Source organism: Spermophilus citellus (genome assembly GCF_964194105.1).
Source record: "Spermophilus citellus genome assembly, chromosome: 5".
Taxonomy (NCBI): Eukaryota; Metazoa; Chordata; class Mammalia; order Rodentia; family Sciuridae; genus Spermophilus; species Spermophilus citellus.
In genome coordinates, this window is record NC_138186.1 from 84,816,063 (window position 1) to 84,840,401 (window position 24,339).

Genomic DNA, 24,339 nt, shown 5'->3' on the forward strand with positions numbered 1-24,339 from the left:
TGATATATTTTATATATGTCAGTTAAGTCTAGGTTATTGATTGTGTTATTGAGTTCTATAGTTTCTTTATTCAGCTTTTGTCTGGAGGATCTGTCTAATGGAGAGAGTGGTGGTTGAAGTCACCCATAATTATTGTGTTGTAGTCTATTTGACTCTTAAACTTGAGGAGAGTTTGTTTTATGAACGTTGAAGCACCATTGTTTGGTGCATACATATTGATAATTCTTATGTCTTGTTGGTGAATGGTTCCTTTTAACAGTATATAATGTCCTTCTTTATCCCTTTTGATTAACTTAGGTTTGAAGTTGATTTTATTTGATATGAGTATGGCCACTCCTGCTTGCTTCTGAGGGCCATGTGAGTGGTATGATTTTTCCCAACCTTTCACCTTCAGCCTATGTATGTCTTTTCCTATCATATGAGTCTCCTGAAGGCAGCATATTGTTGGATCTGTTTTTTTAATCCAGGTTACTAGCCTATGTCTCTTGATTGGTGAATTTAAGCCAGTAACATTTAAGGTTGCTATTGAAATATGGTTTGTACTTCCAGTCATGTTTATTTATTTATTTATTTATTTTAGTTTGGCTAGTTTTTCCTCTTTGGTCATTTTTCTCCCCCTTTACTGAGATACCTCCCACTGTTAGTTTTGGGTGCTATTTTTCAATTCCTCTTCTTGTAGTATTTTTCTCAAAATGCTTTGCAGTGCTGATTTTCTGGCTGCGAATTCTTTTAACTTTTTTTTATCGTGAAATATTTTAATTTCATTTTCAAATCTGAAGCTTAATTTTGCTGGATACAGTATTCTTGGTTGGAATCCATTATTTTTCAGCGTTTGGAATATATTGTTCCAGGATCTTCTTGCTGTGATGAAAAATCAGCAGTTAACCTAGTTGGTTTACCCCTGAATGTAATCTGCCTCCTTTCTCTCGTACCTTTTAATATTCTCTCCTTGTTCTGTACGTTGGATATCTTCATAATTATGTGTCTTGGAGTTGGTCTTTTACAGTTTTGTAGGCTTCCATTCCATCTTTCATATCTGGGAAGTTTTCTAAGATTATTTCATTCAACAGATTGTTCATTCCTTTGGTTTGAACCTCTATACCTTCTTCTATCCCAATGACTCTCAAGTTTGGTTTTTTATGACATCCCATATCTCTTGCATGGATTGCTCCTGATTTTTTAACTTCTTTTCTGCGTTGACTATATTCTTTTCGAGTTGATAAACTTTGTCTTCATTATCTGATGTTCTGACTTCTATTTGATCTAGTCTATTTGTAATATTCTCATTTGAGTTTTTAATTTTGTTTATGGTTTCCTGCATTTCTAGGATTACTGTTTGATTTTTTTTTAGTATCTCTATATACTGGTAGAGTTCCTTCTTTGCAATTTGAATTTGCTTATGCAATTCGTTTTCAAAGTATTCCTTCATTGTTTCGACTTGCTGTGTCATGACTTCTCTAATATTCCATTCCATCTGAGTCAGGTATGCCTTGAGTTCTTTCTCTGTCCATTTTTCTGATGCCTCTAGGTTCTCCTGTAGATTAAAGTTGTCCTGCATTGTTTGTAATCCTTTTTTTCCCTTGTTTCTTCATGTTGTTCATGTTACTTTCCAACTCTGTTGAACTGCTGTGTTTATGTTTTCTCCTATAAATTTGTTTTGGTTTTGTATATCTCTGTGGTCTCTCCTTTGGGGTGGGAGACTATGCCTAGAAATGTTAGGCTTTATTGTACTTTAAAGCTGATTCATTCAATTCATAAAAGGCTTCCAGATTCTGTATGCATATAGTGATTTGTTGTTTGTTCTTAGGACTTTATGTTTAGGTTAGGTGCTTTGATAGTATGAGGGTTAGTATGTCTGGGCTACTTTAGAAGATTGCTCTACTGAAAGGGGATATTAACAGGCGATTGGATCAGGCTGTTTGGTAGTAGCTAGGTATTTAGGAACCTTATAGACATCCTCGAAACATTCACCTATTTGCATTTAGACAATTACACATAATGGAAGACGTAATGCTTGGGATGAAAGTTGGGGGGTAGGAGAAGGAAGGTGCTCTTAAAAAGAAAGAAGGAGAGAGAGATATATTGGAGGAGAATGGAAAGAACAATAAAACTTGAAACGGGAAAGAAAGAAAGAAGGAAAAGGGGAGAAAAGAAAAAAGAGAAAAAAAAATTGAAGTCTTAGAGATCCATTTTCTTCTCTTCCAGTAGGTGGAGCTCTGCCCTCCGAGCTGAGCTTCTGCCCTCTATGTGCCATAAGGTGGCTCCTGGGAGTCTCTCAATCCTGTTAGTCCAGCGCCGTTTCACTTCTCCGGCCTCTCTCCCCCTTCCTCCTGCCAACCAGTCAGGTCCTGTTCACCGGAGGCGGTTCCCCAAGGATCTGGTTACATTTGCAGCCCCACTGCGTGCCCTATTTCCTGAACGACTGAGCACTCTCTCTGTCATTCATCTAAGCCCCAGTGCTGTGGAGCGGTGATCTGGGAACCAACAGTTTAATTTTTCCTGACCCCTTTGGTGGGCACGCCCCCCGGAAACTGGCGGCTAAGACCTTGGGTGTTGCCACTGGTGGTAAGGGGAGTTGGGGATCGGGAATCCCCTCTGTTTCCCTCGGCCCCTACCTTCACGTCCACTCCGCTGGCGGTAGGAGGAGTTGGGGGTCGGGAGTGCCCTCTGCTTCCCTCGGCCCCTACGGTCACACCCACGCCACTGGCAGTAGGGGGAGTTGGGGGTCGGGAGTCCCTCGGCCCCTACAGTCATGCCCCTGGAGAGATTCCTGAGGTTTCCCGGCTGCTTGTATCTGGTGGGGATGGGAGTCACACACCTGCTAAAGTGGATTCTGCTGGAAAGGAATTCCATCGGCCGAACTCCGGTGACATCACCTCTCTGCTATGTCGGGCCCCAGGCTCCTTGCCGGAGTGTCTGAAGGGAGGGGTGGGACTGGTCTGTCTCTGGTGTGACCCAATCTCGGTTGGTTTCAGTTCCTGGTTCGCTATTTCATGAAGGCTTGGCTAGAGACCTCTTCCTAGAGTCCCTGCGCCGCTCCTGCTGAGCTGCACTTTGGAGGCTGGCTGCCGAGTTGTGCGGGTTGCCAGGTAGCGCGGGCGGCGGCTGGCGGGTCTGGACCTCCGCGCCGCGTGGTGGAGATTCGCTCGTCTGGGGCAAACTGTCACCTCCAAAAATCCTACTAATTCCCGGCCGGTCTCTCTTCAGTGGAATTTTGCTAGAAGTTTCTCAGCAGGTAGAATCTAAGCGTATCAATGCGTCTCTCTGACCCCGTTATTGAGGAGGTACTGAAAGCGCTGCTTCCCCGCCCGATGCCATGTTGGATCCTAGTTTGTGTAATTTATCTAAGAAAGATCAATTGAGTTGGGGCTGGGGATGTGGCTCAAGTGGTAGCGTGCTCGCCTAGCATGCGTAAGACACTGGGTTCAATTCTCAGCACCATATAAAAATAAAATAAAGATATTGTGTCCTCCTAAAACTAAAAAATAAATATTTTAAAAAAATAAAAAAGAAAGATCAATTGAGAATTGTATTTTATATATTGAAGTATCAATGCTTCTAAGTAGTTAATCTGATTAGTAAATGGTAAAGAAAAAATTGGAGGATGTAATTAAAATTAACTCAAGTTATAAAATTTAATAAAATAATTTCAAATAGATATCAGGTAAACTTTCTAGTAAGCAATTATATTGGAAAGAGAGATGGTTTTCCTAGTGTGATGATGAGAACACTGTTGTCTTCAGACACTTAGGAGGTAATGAAGTACTGAAATGGATGGTATAAAAGACACTAGACTGAAGAACCTTGGTAAATAATCCATCATGTCTTTCCTATTTCTTTTATTTTGTGCAAATTTCTCCCGCATAAAATCATTCAGCCACTGGAGGTCTCTGTTGGTACAATTTTTAGTAAGATGTGTGTGTGTGTCTGGCATTATTTATGAGAAGAACCATTCTTTTAAAAAAACATTCCTATTGAATAAGGGAGGTTAATGAGTTATATTTCTGTTTTTATTAGTGCATATTAATCACACAGAATAAGGGGCTCATTGAGGCCTATTTGTACTTTTACATACATACTGTATGTAGCTTCTAGATGAAGTCATTAACTTTAGTTCATGCAGCACAAGGTTCATTCTAGTGTGCATGAGATTACATGGTTATCCACCTTCCAGAATATTCAAGTAGTTTTGTCTTCACTATTGTTTTTACTTAAGTGACAAAGTACCAAATGTAAGTAGTGAACTGATTTTATTAAAGCTTTCTCATTTTGCATATGGGAAAATTTATCCATTTGTTTTTAAAATAAAATAAATTGAGCATAAATGGAGAATTTGAAGGGGATTATGAGAGTATTTGTCTATAAAATGCCTTTAAAATATATTTGTAGACCAATAAAAATTCAGGTTAATGTATTGGTTTGATATAACATTTGAAAATGTTACCATTTCTGGAGCAATGCCTCATAACCATAGACATAAATGTCTATGAAGATTCATTTTAATGCAAAATTTATTTGGTGAAAACTCCTATTATGTAAGTCAGTATGCATCTCTATGGTGCACACAGGTGAGGAAGTGCTAGTCTGTTTCAAAAGAAGTTCTAGCAGGTAGGGAGTGAGGACAAAATCAAGAGAAAATGTGACAGCTCAAATAAGGTGCTGTGGAAACTCAAAGATGAAATAGATCACATCTGCTCCATGGATATCAGAAAAAAATTTGTGTATTGACATTGAAGTGGGTGAGACATTGATAGGCAACTCTTGAGAGGACAAAACTGGGGAAGTGTGGGGTAGATTTGGGAAACAGCAGATGGTACAGGTTGATTAAAGGACAGGGTATGTGACATGCAGTGATGTGATTAGGACCTTAAATATGAGTCCAAGAATTTTCAATTTAATTTAGAGAGGCAGAGGAAAGAGTGGGTTTATATTTAATGAATGCCTATTATAAGCTAGGCTCTATGCTAGAACTTTTTTCATAATATCATTTGTAATTATTATCACCATTTTATCAATGAAGATGCATTAGGAGATAAAGTTGTCTGCCCAAGGTAACAATTTTAAAGTTAAATTGTTTGAGGGAAGAAGAGATAGTCACCTAGTGTATTTCACCAAATCTAAGATACCATTATTCTAAGACACACCATTATTTTAGGTACCAGTCAAATTCTACTAAGTTAAACCGATGGGCTATTCTAATAGGTATCTTGGATTCAGAAAGGTTAAAAAAATGTTTCTTAAAGATTACCTTTGAGTTGAGGCAAAGGAGTACTTTTAAGCAATTAAGGCAGAAAAGGAAAGCTGATCATCCCCAAAACTATACAGGAGGAGTAAGTTATGAGGAAAAAGTCCCCGATAATAATAAATGATACCCTAATTATAATTATAATATCATACTTTTGCATAATATGATTATCAATTTATTTTCACATACATTATTTCATTTGAATCTCACAAAAGTTTATTTCTATTATGTTTTCAACTTGAAGAATATTATGTTTAGTGTGCCTAATTTTTAAGAAATTGACATACATTATATGTATTTTATTTGAAATAATCATGTACTTATTACTGTATATTCTTACATAGAAAAAAGTGTAAAGATGGCAATTCTGGGCTGGGGATGTGGCTCAAGCGGTAGCGCGCTTGCCTGGCATGCGTGCGGCCCGGGTTCGATCCTCAGCACCACATACCAACAAAGATGTTGTGTCCGCCGAGAACTAAAAAATAAATATTAAAAGATTCTCTCTCTCTCTCTCTCCCTCTGTCACTCTCTCTCTCTCTCTCTCTCTCTCTCCCCTCTCTCACTCTGTCTTTAAAAAAAAAAAAGATGGCAATTCTAAATAGTATCATTGATAAAGGAGGAACAAGAATTTCCCTTTATATAATTTTATATCATCTAGGCTTTATATAATAAGCACATGTTAATTAAAATCCAAATGTTTTTTTTTAAATAAAGACTTGGATCCCAGAGAGTTTCTGAGATTTTTTGAAGGTCACATTGATAGTAGCTGGGAAAGAAAAGAAGCACTCTGAGCTAAAGACACGTCTCATGAACTTAACACTCCTTACTGTTCTGTGGATATTGGCAGAGGCCAACAACTACTTACTCATTCAACAAAACACAGGAAAGAAAGAATGGAAAGCAATTTTATTAGAAATCTGTCCTTAAAAGGAAATTGATTCCAGGGAATTATGCTGGATGATCTGTTGGCTTCTTCAAGTAGTCATTTTAATGCAGCTGAAATAAAACAAATATGGATGCAAGAGGGAGCTTTGAAAGAGAACCTCATTTTACAGTGTTCCATATAAAGATATATATGGCTCAGGGTGTTGAGAAAAGATAAACTGTCATATCAACATAGCTCAGTTTATAGTAATGGATGTTCATTGACCAAGTGTGTGCGAAAGATAAAGAAGTACTCTGTGGGACAATCTCAGCAAGGTGTCCTGTTCAAAAGAAGCACCACTTATGTTCCAGACATCTTTGAAAAGCCATAGATGTGTACTGGAGTCTGGAGTGAAGAGACTCCACTAAGCACACAGAAAACTAGGCTAATAAGCTTTACCCATCTCAGTATCTTAAACATTTCTCTTTGACCTCTGTTTCAGTCTCCCACAATACTTTCTCAAAACTCCCTAGAATTCACTTGCTGAACTTAGTCCACACAGGCCCTTCCCTTTCTTTTCATGCTTTGGTTGTTTCCTCCTACTGAAGTGGTTACTCCTTAGTTACAACACACCAAAGGCTGAGGAAGCTTATAGTGAAACGTCCTTGGAAAGGATACCTCCTCGGAAGGAAGGCTTTGTACAAACTTTTATAATCAGAGTGTAAATGGGGTCCCATGTGGCACAGGGTCTGGGTCCTATCACTGTCAAAGAAATAGCAGTCTGACTCCAAAAGCCAAGATAAATTGTGTTGATCTCTGAATGTTTTGAAAGAGTAGTGCAGGGGTTTGATATAGCACCCTATGCAGAAAACTTCCTAAAAACTTCCCTCGCTCTCTCTTTTCCCACCCAAAGTATCCCATTTAGGCAAATATTAGGAATCCCCACGTAAGAAATTCATTGGATTACTACTAAGTGGAATGTGAAAGTAGTTTATCATATTTTACATAAAGAGTTCATTGATAGCTTCTTTCATCCAGTCAATCAGCAATGTTCAATAAGCCACCACAAGGGGCTCGACACTGGTATAGAAACTGGGGAGACCAAAGTCAATCTGACACCTAGCATGGGTCAGAAAATTAAGCATCACACATTTAAATTGTGAGGAGTATAATATAACATCGTGCACATACTCAATAACTCTGTGCCAAGTATTGTGTTAAAAGCTGTATATTTAATCTCATTTATTGTCTAATCTTTTTAAGAAACTAATGTGATAAAGACCATTTTTACTTTCATTCTTCAGATAAAGAAACTGGGTGTAAATTAACCCAGTGCCACACATTAAATAAATGTTAGATCCAGGATTTAAAACAAAGTTTAACTTCTGACTGGAAGATTTTAGCCAATGTTCAAGTAATATCGCTTTCTAGGAGGGAGGGAAGACATAGAACATAAAATGGTTGTTATGGTTTGAATATGAGGTATCCCCCAAAAGTTCATGTGAGGAGAAATGATTGAGTTGTGAGAGTCTTAACCTAATCAGTGAATTGATCCCTGATGGGATTAACTGAGTGGTAACTGGAGGCAGGTGGAGTGTGGCGGGAGGAAGTGGTTCATTGGGGGCATGGCTATGTGGTCTATATTTTATATCTGGAGAGTAGAGTCTCTCTCTTCCTCTCTCCCTTTCCCCTCTCCCGCTCTCTCCCTCTCTCTCCCTCTTCCGTCTCCCCCTTGCTCCCTCTCTCTCCCTCCTTCCTTCCCTCTCTTCCTCTCTATCTTCCTCTCTCCTTCTCCCCCTCTCTCTCCCTCTTCCCCTCTCCCTCTCTCCCGCTCTCTCTCCCCCCCTCACTCCCTCTCTCCCTCTCTTCTTCCTTCCCTCCCTCTCTCTCCCTCCTTCCTTCCCTCCCTCTCTTCCTCTCTCTTTCCCTCTCTCTCCCTCCTTCCCTCCCTCTCTTCCTCTCTCTTTCCCTCTCCCTCCTTCCTTCCCTCCCTCTCTTCCTCTCTCTTTCCCTCTCTCTCCCTCCTTCCTTCCCTCCCTCTCTTCCTCCCTCTTTCCCTCTCTCTCCCTCCTTCCTTCCCTCCCTCTCTTCCTCTCTTTCTCCCCTCTCTCTCCCTTCCTCTATCCGTCCTTTCTGATCATGATATGAGCTGCTTCCCTCCACCACCCTCTCTTGCCATGATGTACTGCCTCACTTAGAGCCTTGAGGAATGGAGCTGGCCTTCTATGAATAAAGACCTCTGAAACTGTAAGCCCTCAAATAAACTTTTCCTCCTTTAAACTTTTTTTGTTCAGATCTTTTAGTCACAGCAGTGAAAAAACTGACTAAAACAATGGTGCCATCATGGAAAGGAACCCAAAAGATTCCACCACCCCCACCATTAGAAGTTGAGCTGCCTGCCAGCAGCTGACCTCAGAGAAACAAGAATGTCCAGAGAGGATCCTTTGGGGTTGGGTGCCACGGTATTCAGTTGAGGACCTGGTAGAGGTTGTAAAACAAAAAGGCAGATTGGTCCACATCTCCAATCTAGGAAAGGGGCACAAGCTTCAGGGAGGGGAGGAATAGTCTGATGACAGACCACGTCGTCACTATATGAAGGGATACTTAAAAGATTGGCAATTGATAGGGTTCTCAATTTCTGTCTGAAATGCCTTAAATCATACAAAGCATCAGCTGTGACATCAAATAGTTCTGGGGTAATGATGTAACTCACAAGCTATGTAGCTTTGGGGGAAGTATTTAACTTCAGTGCCTCAGTTTATTTATATGTAAACATTAGCTAATGTTTAGGAAGCACTTCCTATAACAAGATAGTATGCTAAGCAGTTTACACAAATCATAGCATTATACAAATCTACAAGGTGGAAATTATTATTCATCCTATTTTAAAGATAAGCTTACTTAGTTCAAAAAACTAGGTAACTTCCCAAGGCTACATATAAATAAATCTTGGTGCCAGGTTTGAACCCAGTTCTGTCTCCTAAATTTGAAGGAAAGTGACTGGTCTCTCAAGTGGGCCAGCATGGCAGTCAGAGCTTTTGCTCTGTCTGCACAGGATGCTCCTTTCCTGATTCACCCTGATTCTTAGCTTTTTCTTGATGCATTTCTAGGTCACTGTGGAGAAACAGGATCACACACACTGGAGAGAGGAGGGGAGCTGCCTCCAGGAAGGCTTGTGTTCCTACTTTGTCTGTGACATCTGGGTCTGTGACCTGTGAACAACTTTTATAGGGGGTTTGAATTAATGTGGCTCCCCATGGTTGACAGGAATGGGCATGGGGCAGCAGTTCAGGCTGTGAAGTAGCTGCTGCTGGGACTACATAATCCATAGGCTAGGGCTTTTAATATCAGTAATGCATTTCATGCTCAGTGGCTCATCTGAAATCTTTAAAAATGTCCTTGCGTATCTGAGCTCCGGAGGTGAGGTATTAGGAAAGGATGAATGTCCAGGGAGCAGTGAGGATTAGGGCCATTTGAAGCTTTCCATGTACGGAGGGCTTCCAGCCACTCAGGCTCCATTTCTTCCTGGAAAGTTTTCTTTCTTTTTTCTTTTGGATATTCTATCTGACTGGGATTATCACATTTTGATTTTCTTGGAATGGCTTGGAGCTCAGAACTGTGGAAAATGGAAAGCTAGTGTGAACGTTCTTTCCCTTCTCCGGGATTTGGAGTCTTATTACTTTATAGTTGCAGCTTTCCATGTTTTTTTTTTTAATATTGTGGTCTACATGGAACTAAGAAATGTGTAACACTATCATTTTGCTCTCCTGAGATTTCCTTCAGAGCTGTTATTGTTTATAGTTTATAACTTATTCTATTTCCAAAGAAGCATTTAAGGTGGTTTCCAATATGAAATAAATGAAATACAGTATGATTATAACAAATACAGTACCATTATTAATTAAAAGGAGATAGATATAGTGATTACTATTGCACCTGAGATTTAAATTTAGCTGTGAATTTATCAGAAAACAAGGGAAGAGTGATATGATAGATTTTTATAGTCTTTTTGAACTGAGGAAAAAAGTATACAAATTGTTCCTGTACAGAGAAAATTCTTCCTGGAACAAAATTCTAGTAGAAAAAAATGTGTAAATTATTTTGTGTTATAGAAATATTTGATATATGAGGGAATAGGTACTTATCTTTGTATACAGATACATATACACACACACACAGATGTAAAAACATAAACATATGCAGTTTAGTCCTGGTGTATACATACATACATACATACATACACACATACATACCTGTTGTAATAAGCAGACTAATGATCACCCAAAGATGTACACATCCTATTTCCTGGAGTTTGTTAAATGGGCTAGGGAACTAGTTTGCTAATTAAAGATATTAATCATCAGACTTTAAAATAGGAAAATTATCCTGGATTATCTGGGTTGCCACATGTAATCACAAGGGTCCTTAAAATTGGAAGAAGAGAACAAGAGAGGTCAGTAATGTGATGGGAGGTGCTGGATTTAAAGATAGAAAGAAAGGACCACAAATCAAGGAATGAGAGAAATCTCTAGAAAGTGAAAAAGCAAGTAAGCAAATGTTCTTCTAGAGTCTCCAGAAAGAATGCTCTCCTGGTCCCTTGATTTTGGTTTTAAGAAATCCATGTTAGGCTTCTAAATTATAGACCTATAAGAAAATAAACATGTATTTGTGGTAATTTATTATAGAAGCATTAAAAAGTTACAACACACACACACACACACACACACACACACACACATACATACTATTTACACACAGACATAAATAAACCAAGGATGATAGAAAAAGAACACAAAGAAAAAGAAGAGATCAATGAAGATTTTTTTCTGTAGGGAATTAAGATAATGCAGTCTAGATATCTTGACTGCAAACATGCAATTTATTTCTCATATACAATACAACTATATAATAGTATGTAATTGTATGAAAAACTACAACTTACTGACTAATGGATACTCAACAGGGTTTTAAAATTTGGTCCATACTGAAATAAGAATTCTTGGCTTTATTCCCTCCTCAAAGCTTATTACTAACAATAATATGCTGAAGCTGACTTCTATCAGGTCCTGAAAGCGTTAGTGATCATCACTCATTCAAGGATGTCATGCCTATTGACTGAATTAGGCAGTGGTGAGAGTATTCACCCGATATACTGAACATTACCAAAGAAGGATTTTTCCTCCTGAGACTTGGTTGTTAAACATTTACTGGCATACCATACTGCTTGCATAGATTTACCCATCTCGGTAAGTTGTATGACCAGCCTCCCAGATGCCCAAAGCCTAGAAGTCACCTTTTATTCCTCTTTCTCTCATGGCCTATATCTGTTCAGTTAGCTCATTCTGCCACAGCATATCCATTTTTTTTAAATCTTCATGGTTACCACTCTAAGCTAACAATACATCTGGCCTGAATTATTACAAAGAACCTATAATGGACTACCCCAGTTCTCTTGTTCTCAATTTGCTATCTTTTATAATGTAAATCATGTTACATTATTTCACTGATTAAAATCCTCTACCACCCTTAAAATAAAACCTAAGCTCTTTAACTCCAATCCATAATACTCTTCCTTCCTTGCTTCTCCTGTTTTACTCTCCAATTTCATCTTCTCTATATCTGGTGCCTGTGTTCTTGCCACGCTGGTCTTTCTGTTCTTGCCACACTGGTCTTTCTGTTTTTATGTTCACTGAAAGTTCACTGAAGCTGCCAAAGCAGCTTCCTTTGCCTAGAATACTCCTCTCCTTCCCCTCAGATCTTTGCATGGCTGCCTCCTTGATATCAATCAGGGCTTAGCTTAAATGTCCTACTTCTGTAAGGCCTTCCTGACCACCCAATTTAAAGTAGTCTATAACATTCCTAGAATATCCCCCTGTGTGATTTTCATCTTAGCACTTGTTCCTACCTGCTATTTCCTTGTTCATTTATAGTGCCTGGCACAGAGTAGGCTCCTAAGAAGTGCTTGTTGAAAGAAGGAACACTTACAGTTGTTTAAACATTGGCTGAAATATGTTCCATAGACAGCTTCTTTCCTGTCTGGGTCTTAGTGGTAGCGGGTGGCTGGTAAAAACTCTCAACCCTGGCCTGGCATTAGAAAGTGGAAAATGGTTGAGGTGGTAGAAATGTGAGTTAGAAGGTCAATCAGTTCAAAGAGCTGGATGAAATATTGCAGCCTCTGTAAAATGTATCAGTCAGATATTAGGATGGGGAGGGTGACTAAGAAATGCTGAACTGTGAGCTAGAAAAGAACTAAGCACATATTCAGTCCGGGGACCAGACCTGACAAGGGGGGGGTGCTAGTGCCTGGGCTCAGACTAGGCTCCCCAGTGCTATTGGATGGTGCTTACCTACCGTAGATTCTCAAAGCCTCCTCCAGGCCTGACCTTGCCCATTCTAAAAGTTTGACTTATATATCAGATGTCACAACTAAATTTTTTCTTCTGAGGAGTTTCAGGAGAGAGAAATACTCCACATCTAGAGTTGATTGTTTTTACCACAATTGACTGGCACTTGTTCCCATTCATTACTTTTTGGACTCTCTAGATATAGAAAGGCAAACTTTTTTTTTTATTTGTTACATTGAGGATTTGTTTAAGCAGAACTTTCTAAGAATGACTTTTCTTATCATAGATTCTCATTGAGAAAGGGCCTTAAATTATTTCAATGGGATCTCAAATAGAGTTTTTACTGTTCAAGATCACAAAGGTAGAGGCAGACTCCAGGCAAGAATCCATATTTATTGACTTCAGGACTGGTAATCAGAAGTGGAAACTGGCATTAAACTGTCATCTGCAAAGGAAAAAAACAAAGAGAGAGAGAGAGAGAGAGAGAGAGAGAGAGAGAGAGAGAGAGAGAGAGAGAGAGAGATTAGGGGTTTATTAAAAGACAGCAAACTCTTCAAAAGTTTTATGAGTTAGTTCAGCTTAACTCCTTTTCTTATTCTTTTTGACCTGTAAAAGGCATAATGACATTCTGAATACTGGTTGGGTGGGATATCCTGAGGGAGTTTGGATCAAATATGGATTAGAAAATATTAGATACAATTTCATTATAACATGTTATATTCTGACTCCTTGGAAATTTGTGATACCTGGCTACTGTGTAGGATTTTACAAGACAATTATTCAGAGGCCCTCATTCATTGACCACTTCAGATTGATAGGGGACAGGCAGATGTGACTGGTGGGAACATGAGACCCACTGTGCTGACTCCCAGATGCTTTCTTTTCTAAGAAGAAATTTACCTGCAGCCCTACCTGGCTTCAATGGACACGTTATGTCACATTTCTCAGCAGACTACTGGTTCTCTGCAGGAGAAATGCAGGTCCAAAATAATGTCCATAAGAGGAACCCAAGTTACCCTGAAGGGAAAGACTTTTGTGACCCTTTTCACAGACTGGATCCTGGAATTTGGGCAGATAAGGATAATTCCTCCTAATGATAAAATCTGTGAGAATTTATGGTTAAGATCTAATTAGAACTGGTCAGCATGGGCCATAGTGACCCATAGTTGTCTTGGCAGTGGGGACTTGAAAGTCCACCTCTTGACCTTTAACTGACAGCGGGATGACATCAGACTTTCTTATAGATTTTCTTTTCCTAGCCCTTCAATAAATTCATGCCTGATACCCTGACTGACATATCTGAAATATTTCTGACTTGATTGTAAGAATTGGGGCTTAAAGTGGGGGTGGGTTGTACTGCCTTGGTTTCCCAGGAGGCCCCAGCCCTGTAACAAGATGAAGAAATTTGCATTTTGAACAACTTTTTTGAACCCTTACTTTTAGGGTCTTCTTCTATAACCTGAAGATTATGGTTTATTCTCAGTTCCCTTGAAAAGGAGTGGTTTTTAGCATACATGGTTTATAGCAGATATTGTGGCATGAGAGAGTAAAACTGAACTCATGTATATAAAACAACTAGAGACAGACATATAATAAAGACTCAGTTATAGGATGATAGTAGCAATATGGTAAAATAACTTTTTTTCTGATCTCTAAGTCTTAAAGAGTTTGGTAAAAAAATCTTATTTTCTTTAGAATTTCTCTTCAAGTTTTCCTTTTTTATTTTTATTATTTTTATACCTTTATTTAATTTACTTATTGTTATGTGGCACTGAAGATTGAACCCAGTGCCTTGCATGTGCTAGGAGAGTGCTCTACTGCTGAGTCACAACCCCAGCCCAAGTTTTCTTTTTTTAAGTACTTTAATAACCTTTGTTAAAGAATTAAAATTCTATGTGTTCTTTATTATTTAGATGGGCTCAGAACATGACAGTGTTTTAGTAAATCAGAGAAATGCTTCCTGAGTCTAAATTTTTAAAATTTTGCCAATTAAAAAAAATCATTGAATTTCTATTATTCATAAAGCACTATGAGACGTGGGCTCTATCTTCCAGCTTAGATTCCAATGTTTTCCTAGTGTGATAGGAACCTTGTTTAACATATAAATAGAGAAAGCTTTTTTTTTTTCTTTGCTAATGCTCTCTAAAGCATTAAAATCTGAATCATTGTTTTAGTTGTTTGAATAGCACCAAAAGCTGAATTATAGCAGTGGGGGGGACCCCTTTCAGGATAGAAGGAAGAAAATATGTCTTTTTAGCATAAATCTTGGCATATTAAAAATACAGAATGCTTTAATTTTATAACTTCTTAATTTTAAAAATAATCTGATTTGTAGATAATTAGGAGAGAAAAAATGGAAGCTAGATTATACCAACCATTATTTAGTTTTGGATAATAATGGGTGAGGACTACTCATATTGATTATAAATAAAAAGCAGTCAATCCTGGGTAGGTGAAGCCGAGTGGAGGTTATTATGTACCTCCAAAAGCCAGAACTGCTGGGAGTCATCTATTTGTATTTGCATGGTGGGGTCCTCTCCCAGGAGCCAATTTTGGGGGAAGTGTTACGGCCTAACGATTATTTAATCACTAACACTCTATATTCTGGGACCTCATTAAATTATATAATAAACATATTTTTTAGTATACCTATTACATTTCAAGTCATTGGATTAGGGACTGTGCTATAATTCCAGAAATCATACAAAGACAGAACTCATGATCTAGTGGGAAGACAGCTATTGCATAAGTGATTATGAATGTGATGTATCATGAAATTCCTAGTGTTATGGAATCACATAGCCAGGCAACTTCATTTAGTCTGGTAAAAGAGAAAAAGGATATGTAATGACGTGTTATTCAAATGGAGAAGGAACGATGAGTGGAAGTTATCCAAATGAAGCCCTGTATACGGAGGGAGTACTGAACAGTGTGGATGAGGAAGATGAAGAGATGAGGTGCTGGGTCAGGAAGGTATGTATGAGTTAGACAACTGACAGTCATGTGAACAGAAGTAGATGTGGCTAGTGTGCAGGGAATGAGGGTTGGGGTAGGACAAGGATCTGGAGACAGAGGTATGAACCAAATCACTCAGAAGCAGGCTGGACTTCTTCTATGTGTTGTCATGAGAGTAACAAGGAATAGGACAATACTTAAGGAGGGGATTTTGTTGGTTAAAAAAGATCCCTCTGGCATCTTCAAGGCAAGGGTGAAAATAAATCTATGACCTGCCGTGGAAATCTAGGTAAGCAGGCATTTTGGAGACCTTCTCCAGTTAACTCACTGTTGCACCATCTGTGCTGATATTTCTTTCATCCCTGTCCTCCCTTTTCATTTCTGTCATCATTAGCATGTGCCATTTTGTTATTTCCAAGATTTCCCCTGCCGCAGTCTAGTGGGGCACAGAATCACGAGCCATTCAAGCAGGAACAAAACTTTATTTTTGAAAATGCCGCCAATACTCCGTATGCACCCGGCAAGCAAGCCGGTCCACCTGAACCTCCCCCGGAATTCCCTCCTACTATCCTTCCCCAACCAATGGGAACTCTCCAGGAGTCCGTAACATGAGTCCAGTAGCAGGCCAAGGTGAACAGCAGGAGTCCAATTTCCATATGAATGCAAATCTTAACATAATCATATCATGTCAATGGCTAGCTGGCTTCACCTTACAACCAAAAGTGCCATGCATCATATTATTTCATATTATTTGGTTGTGGCTCCTAGCATCTGCCCCCTTCTGTTTAATTAAGCAACAGGCAATGTGGCTGGGGACCGTGCCTGTTAGGTATGTCCAATTCAACATATGGTTCTTACCCGTCATCGGAAAACTGACCTCTAGGCGTCAGCCTCCTGTCTTAGGTTGATACCACTGCAACTGAATCATATCCGTCACTGACTTTCCCCCTTATCTAGTCTGTTGAGTACACCAAGAGAAAATTATTATTCTTAAAACACCTAAGACAACTATATGCCTTGATTTAGTAAACTTTGTGTTGTTGTGACAAAAATACCTGATGAGGCCAACCTAGAGGAGGAAAAGTTTATTTTGGCTCATGATTTCAGAGGTTCAGTCCATAGTTTATCGTGAAACATGACAAAATCAGTCAGGGTCATTCCAGGTGAAATGGGTTGGCACGAAATAATCACACAAAGACAGAGAAAATACCTTTTTCTTTGAGTTCTGTGATGGCTCCTCTGACCCAGCTCCTACAAAGGGGGCAAGGCAGGCAAGAGAGAGTGGCACTCCTCAAACCCTCATTTTATTGGGGGAGGCTGTTTGAAAGAACATTACATCCATATAAGATAGAGGGGTAATGTTATAACGGGCAGCCCACTCCCATTGGATAATGCCTACTCCCAAAGCTACGCTCCTCTACTGAGCAGAGATGGGGATCCACCTGCTTCCCAGTCAGGGAAGCCAGTCTCTGCATTTCCATCACTCAAACTGAGGGGGTGCTCAGGTCCTATGTGGCAGCCCCTGACAATGGTTGGCTCTGAGCCCTAGGTGAGTCAGAACAAATTGGCAGAGGGGCATGGAGGAGGAAAGAAACTCTGGACATGATAACCAGGAAGCAGAGACAAAATAGGGACAAAATATAACTCCCAAAGATATGTCCTCGGTGACTCACTTTCTACAGCCTCTCCCTCCTTGCCTACAGTTATCACCCAGTTAATCCATATTAATAGATTAATCCACTGATTTAGTTACAGCTCTTGTAATCTAACCATTTTACCACTGAACATTCTTGCATTACCTCACACACGAGCTTTTAGGGGATACCTCATACCAAAACCATAACATTTACCAAGACTCCTGGATGAACTCTATTCCCCAATTGCACATGTATGGTTTGTTTCTTTCTGCTTATGCATTCTCTAGTACTCTGGTCTCAATGCTAATCTCCTCATGGCCTCAAAGAGCACCATAAACACTGCAGGGCTTTTTTTTACCCTCACCACCTCTGTTGCCTGCAATGACTTTCCACTTGTCTGAATCTCACCTAATCTACAAGTCCCAACTCTCTGTGAAGCTGTCTTGGATTTTGTCTTCCTTTATAATTACTTATTGCAGGGAATACACTGTAAACAATTGTCTCAATAGCAATCCCCTTCTCTTACAATTAATTGTTTCAAGTACAATAATGTGCTCCATAGCATTTTAGAAAAATTTTTATTGCCTAGTGACATCCTAGCTATGACAATATCATAATTCAATGCATTGTTCACATGTTGGTGCTGCAGAAGCTGCTGTGGTATAAAAGTATATAGCACATACCACTGTGTAACTACACAATACCCGATAATGATAATAAATGGCTATGCTATAGATTATCTATGACTGGCTTATCTATTTACCACTTTTTTCCTTCCTTCCTTCTTTCCTTATTATTATTATTATTATTATTATTTTGTGATTAAATACAAGTCCTCATGCACACTAAGCAAGTGCTTTAGCATTGAACTACATCCTCAGCCCTGAGCATACTCTTTCTACTTATAAAAACAGTTAGCTATATATCAACTCAGGCAGAATATTCAGAAGGTATACCAGAAGGTGTTGTTTTCATCCGAGAGGCCAGCTCCATTTGTTATTGCCTTGAAGACTTTCTAGTAAGACAAAGTGTGGAGGAGGATGACAGTAATGGTGTTGACATGAACTTGCATAGTCCTAGGCTATTGTGTGAGTTTGTGTCTTAGTTTGTTACAAAAAAGTCTAAAAGATTAAAAAAATTTAAATGGAAAAAGAGCCTATAGAATAAGGATGCAAATAAATTATTTTATTTATTTATTTTTTGGTATGGCTGTACAATGTGTGTTTTAAGTGTTACAAGCCAAGAAATCAAGGAAGTAAAAAGTTTATATAGTAAAAATGTTATAGTAAATTAGAGTTATTTTATTATTAAAAGGAGAATTGTTTAAATAAATTTTATATAGCCTAAATGTGTATCATTTGAAAGTCTACAGTAGTGGACAGTAATGTGCTAGGCCTTTCTTGTTCACTCACCAGTCTCTGTTTGACACCTAGAGCAACCTCCTTCAAGTTTTATTTATGCTATTTACCCTATACAGGTATACTATTTTAAAATATTTTAAACTATATATATATAGTTTAAAATTATTTATTATAGTTGAAAATTTATTATATTTTTAAAATTATTTATTATAGTTTAAAATTATTTATTAAACTATATATATTTATATATATAGTTTAAAATTATTTATTATAGTTGAAAATTTATTATATTTTTAAAATTATTTATTATAGTTTAAAATTATTCATTAAACTATATATATTTATTAAATATATATATATATTTTTTTTTTTACTTTTTGTAGGTTCACATATCTTTAGATACACAAACACTGACCATTGTGTTTTGATTGCCTCAAATATACAGTGTAGTAACATGCTGTATAGGTTTGTACCTTAGAAGCAAATAGGTCATACCACAGGTATGTAGTAGGTCATACTATCTAGGTGTGTGTAAGTATACCATATGATGTTCACACAATGATGAAAACACCTAATGAAGTGTTTCTTGGAATGTATCCCTATCATAAATTAATGCATGACTATGTATTTCTTGGCTCAACAATTGGATTGATGGTTTCTTCTACAATCACAAAATATACATAAATGATAAGACATATTGCTGTCACCAAAAGTAATATTTCAGAATCATAACAAATATTATCATTTAAATAATTTATGGCTTCTAAATATTTTATTATTTTTATGTTAAAATTGATAAAGTTCTTTTATAAAATGTAATTGCACTTTTAAATGCATTGTTTACATACATTTAGTTAAGTATATGCTTTTGGTGCTTGCCTTGCGTGCACAAGGCCCTGGGTTCAATCCCCAGCACCACACACACACACACACACACACACAAAGAAATATATGCTTTTGTATGAAGGGTCACTATTTTCCTAAATGCAAAGACATTATGTATATTACATGTAATATAATAATATTATAATAAATACATAAATTCTTTTATACTTTAGAAAAACAGAGTTCATGTCTAATGAATTTTACTATATAGAAATATTTTAAACTGTTTTGTGTTTATACACAAATTAAATTTATTTCCCTTCAGCATAAATAATTTTGCCAAAGAGAAAGAATATCATGTACTGAGGTGCTCCTATCTGCTTTTCTATACTGTGTTGAAACTAGACAAGCATCTGCTTTATCAAATCAAAGTAGCCCTTACTTACATTGATTGATAATGACCTTTTGAGTTACATAGCGATTCTTCATTGAAGAAAAGAGAGGCCATGTTATGACCAATTTTGTAGCTCTTCAAATCCTAAATAAAACAGCACTTGACAGAGTATAAGCAGGATTTATTTTGTTTGACTTAATAAAACTAGAGAATGTTTAACTTCATTCAGCTTTGTCTAAAAAGAAATTAGGAAATGTAAACTAGCAAGTACAGCACACAACACATACGTATTATGATAGAGTGAGACAGCTACCATCTATTCTGGCATCAGGGAAAACTTCTAGAACATACCCTTTAATCGGAAGTGCTATTCAGGGGAAATAACATGGGCTAAGGTCCTGTGGTGAGAAAAGAGTGTTGGAATTCAGAGGGGAGAAGTGGGGGCAGGGAAGGAGAGGAAGGCAAAGTTGGAGAAGCATAGGTATCAAGGTGTTCTGTGTTGGAGCCATGTTGGAGAAGTTTGGAACTCTGAAGAGAAAGTCTTCCTCAGATAAATTTTCTTGTTGTTCCTTTTCAAATATTTTCTGTCTTAAAAAAAGATTTTAGAAGAGGATGTTCAAGTTAACCAGCCTAGAATTTTAGAATGCTTATTTATTCTTTAGATTAGTAATGTGAAAGTCCTTTTTTCATCCATAGGGTTTTATAAAGCACAGAGGCATGAGCTCCAACTGCAGTAGAAGGTTATGAATCAAATTGCTGGAAGGACTTCTTCTGTAGTAAGACTCTGTCCTTGAAAACTATATGCCTGTCCATATGATGGAACCTGATAGCTGTGGAAATATTGCTTTTTGGGGGCTTCATATTTCTTCAAGAAAAGAAATGTAATTTTTTGAGGAAAATTGGAAGCAATGGATGTCATAATGTAAGAAGAATCTAAAATCTAGTTAGCTGCTTTAAAAAAGAGTCTCCAAGTCAATTGTTGGTAATCATGATTATAATTAGATATTTTATATGCTATTTTTTCCACCTGTGACTCAAATCCCTTACACCGAATTTCATAATTGACATCTGTAGAGAAAGAGGACACTGAAGAAGAAACTGAACTATCCCCAGGAAGCTGTGCCTTATTTCTCATCCCAATGGTTGTAATTTGAGGAACACCTGTTTGATTCAAGAAGCTCTGTAACTGGTTTCAAAGAACAATCAGTCCAGTTAGTATGGAGATGGAGTTACTGAGACACATTCCAAACGTCTAGGGGTTTAGAATATAGAATGCTTATTTTAGGGAAAAATCTGCCAAGTTTTCTTTTTTTCTTCCTTTTTTGTGTGTTGATGTAGACTTAAGCTTTGGCTTTTCAATATATATTTGAAGTGACTGTCCATATGCAATACCATCCAGTAGAAGAAAAAAGTATTTCCAGATGCTGTTCCTTTGTAAGCAAATGTTAGACTTGGAAGAGTCAGAAACATTTTGCCACCTAACATTGCAGCTCCCTGGAGTGACTACCTGCCTCTGCCATTGTGGCAAAAAAAACAGATGGTAGGTGGTCCTTCCACATCCTCTCCCTCCATCTTCTATCTCGGATAATCTGAGCCTTGTAGATGGGAAGTGAGAGTCCTAATGTTGGGGTGGTCCTCTGTCTTCTTTCCTCACTGTTAACAGGAACCTACATTCATGAATACAAAGAACGTCTCCTGAGTGAGCTGCATAGTTTGGAGGCAAAATAATAGATCTTTCTTTCTTGCCTTTAGAAAGCTATGTCCCTCAGCACCACACAGTTAAAACCAAGGGAGCACCATGTAAGATGTGTCATAGAAACTCTTGTAAATCTTTGTCCTGATATGTTTCCAGACCTTGCTCAAGTTTTTCTGCTCTGTATTTAATTATGAGATTATATCTTTTTAATTTTATTTCATATAGTCTACATTTTTGCATGTAAAGATTATGAAAGAAGATGATAGAAATGTTAATTTTTAAAAACTTTATTGGGGGGGGCTGGAGATGTGGCTCAAGCGGTAGCGCGCTTGCCTGGCATGCGTGCGGCCCGGGTTCCATCCTCAGCACCACATACCAACAAAGATGTTGTGTCCGCCGAAAACTAAAAAATAAATATTAAAATTCTCTCTCTCTCTCCCTCTCTCTCACTCTATCTTTAAAAAAAAACAACAAAAAAACCCCCACTTTATTGGGAAACAAATAGTTGTCAATTATACTGGCCAGTATCTCTAAAAACTGTCAAGAATTGTAAATGGTCTAGAAATTTACACTACTTATAGACCAATAATCTTATATAGGGTGGGAGAAGACACAAGATTTCTGGTCAGATGCAAAGGACTTTACCTCTTGTGGCACAACAGAAAGCATGAACACCAGCATACTTACATCAGGTTTCTGGGTCCCAAAGGCAATGCAGAGGGTCAGATGATATCTGCACAGGCCTTAGAGGAGAGGAACCCTGAGTTTAAGGAAACTGACTCTTTTGTAATGGACTGTAAGCATCTTTCCCTTTGACCAGGAGAAAAATGTCATCTCTCTCCACAAGGTAGTTTGTGAAAGGTACACTTTTTGGAAATATGGTCTAGAATAAAAAGCAGTTAGAACCATAAGTAGAAGCACATGTTTCCTGTTAAACAAAAAATAATTTTTTAATTGACCAAATCTCTAAAACTACTAAATTGGATATAATTACAGAAAATAGGAGAAAGGCAAGAAAGAGAAAAAAGAGTTAATTTGTTCAAGTGTGTGGACCAAAGAATAGTTTTTCCTAAGATTTTTATATCTAACTTAATAGTTTTTCCTAAGATTTTTATATCTAACTTACTCCTTATTTTAAGTAATTAATCAGCTCTTAAACTTAGTATTTACTCTAAGTGCTAGTACTATGAATACTGGCTTTCAACAATTGATTTATTGTCATGATGATTCTGAAGTGCAGTTGATTCTATAGCAAACAATGGGACTGTGTCATTTGTATTGGTTGGTGGCTTTGCATGACTAAAATTTAATCCACATGAACAATATGAATGTTAGCATTTTTTTGGGGGGGTGAAAGACAGATGATAATCTTGCACTTTTGTGAAGGGCTCACTGTTGTTTTCAAAATGATTAATTCTTTTTCTATAAAAGAATAATGGGTATCTTTTGGGGGAGAAAAAAGTATAAAAATTTACAAAAACATCTTACATGAAGTCTTTCTCTAAATAACTACCCTGATGTTTTTATATTAAGAATTTGGTTTTGTTAGGATTGTATCCAGTCAGAAATAGTTGTGTGTTTCCAAAGAACACAAGCTAAGGAAGGCTGTGGGTCCTGACTACGTGTCAGACCTACTTGCTTGAAGAAAAAGGAAACTTCTGTAGAAGCTGAAGAAAAAAAAATCAGGTTTTTGTGGCAAGAGTTATTTTAAAATATGGATTTCGAGGAAGCATTTTCATCAAAGATATTAGAATACATACTCTGAAGACTTGCATAAGCTTTGAATACCTAGTTTCTCTGTCAAGATTTTGAGATTTCTATATTACTTTGGTAAATGTGTACAAATTATATTTTCAATGGTAAGGTTATTAAAGGTCTTTCATGAATTCCTTGCAATATGGATAAGACATACAAATGGTATTGTTTTCATTCCTTTGGGAACAATGGTCATCATCTGTGAGTCAAAAATAATAATAATAATTGAAAATTTCATATCTTTTGCTGCAAATAGTGGAGATACAAAGTAGTCTAAAGAGAAATAAAAAGAAGAAAAAACAAAAACAATGAAAAACAAGTGGGTTTTCCAACAGGAATAATTCTGTTGATGGCCGACTACCAAACCACACAAACCAAGTACATCTTTCTCTCAAATAGAGAGACCAAACATGTGGGCTTTTCTTTTCTTTTCTTTTCTTTTCTTTTCTTTTCTTTTCTTTTCTTTTCTTTTCTTTTCTTTCTTTCTTTCTTTATTAATTTTAATTAGGTATATATGACAGCAGAATGCAATTTGGTTCATTGTACTCAATTACAGCACAACTTTTCATTTCTCTGGTTGTACATAATGTAGCATCACACCATATGTGCTGTCATGCATGTACCTAGGGTAATGATGTACATATCATTCCACCATTTTTCTTGCCCCATGTCCCCTCCCCTCCTCTCCCTCCCCTTTGCCCAATCAAAGTTCCTCCATTTTTTCCATGCATCTGCCTTCCAAGCCATTATGGATCATCATCCACTCCTCAGAGAGAACATTTGGCCTTTGGTTTTTGGGATTGGCTTACTTACTATCATGATATTTTCCGATTCCATTTATTTACCTGCAAATGCCATAATTTTATTCTCTTTTAATTATGAGTAATATTCTGTTGTGTATATATGCTACATTTTTTTAATCCATCTACTGAAGGGCATCTAGGTTGGTTCCACAGTTTAGCTATTGTAAATTGGGCTGCTATAAATATTGTTGTGGCGGTGTCATTATATTATGCTGATTTTAAGTCCTTTGGGTATGGACTGAGGAGTGGGATAGCTGGGTCAAATGGTGATTCCATTCCAAGTTTTCAAAGGAATCTCCATACTGCTTTACAGATTTGTTGCACCAATTTGCAGTCTTTATGGGCATTTCTTGTTGGTTATAGCACTAGGTGAAGAAGATTTAATTTTAAAAAATGTAAGAAGCATTGATTACAAGACATTATAGGACTAGTGGCATTGTGGCTAGTAGGGCAAGAGAC

General features: G+C 37.6%; 1 pseudogene across 1 annotated transcript in view; it reads right to left on the bottom strand.

Annotated features, from left to right (window-relative positions):
* Positions 1-2,873, bottom strand: part of LOC308649437 (methylosome subunit pICln-like) — a 128,401-nt pseudogene extending 125,528 nt beyond the window's left edge. The window contains exons 1-2 of the transcript in view: positions 2,819-2,873; positions 2,505-2,683 (exon numbers count right to left, since the gene is read on the bottom strand). The product of the transcript in view is annotated as a methylosome subunit pICln-like (transcript). The remainder of the gene's footprint in view (positions 1-2,504; positions 2,684-2,818) is intronic.
* Positions 2,874-24,339: the final 21,466 nt, after the last annotated feature.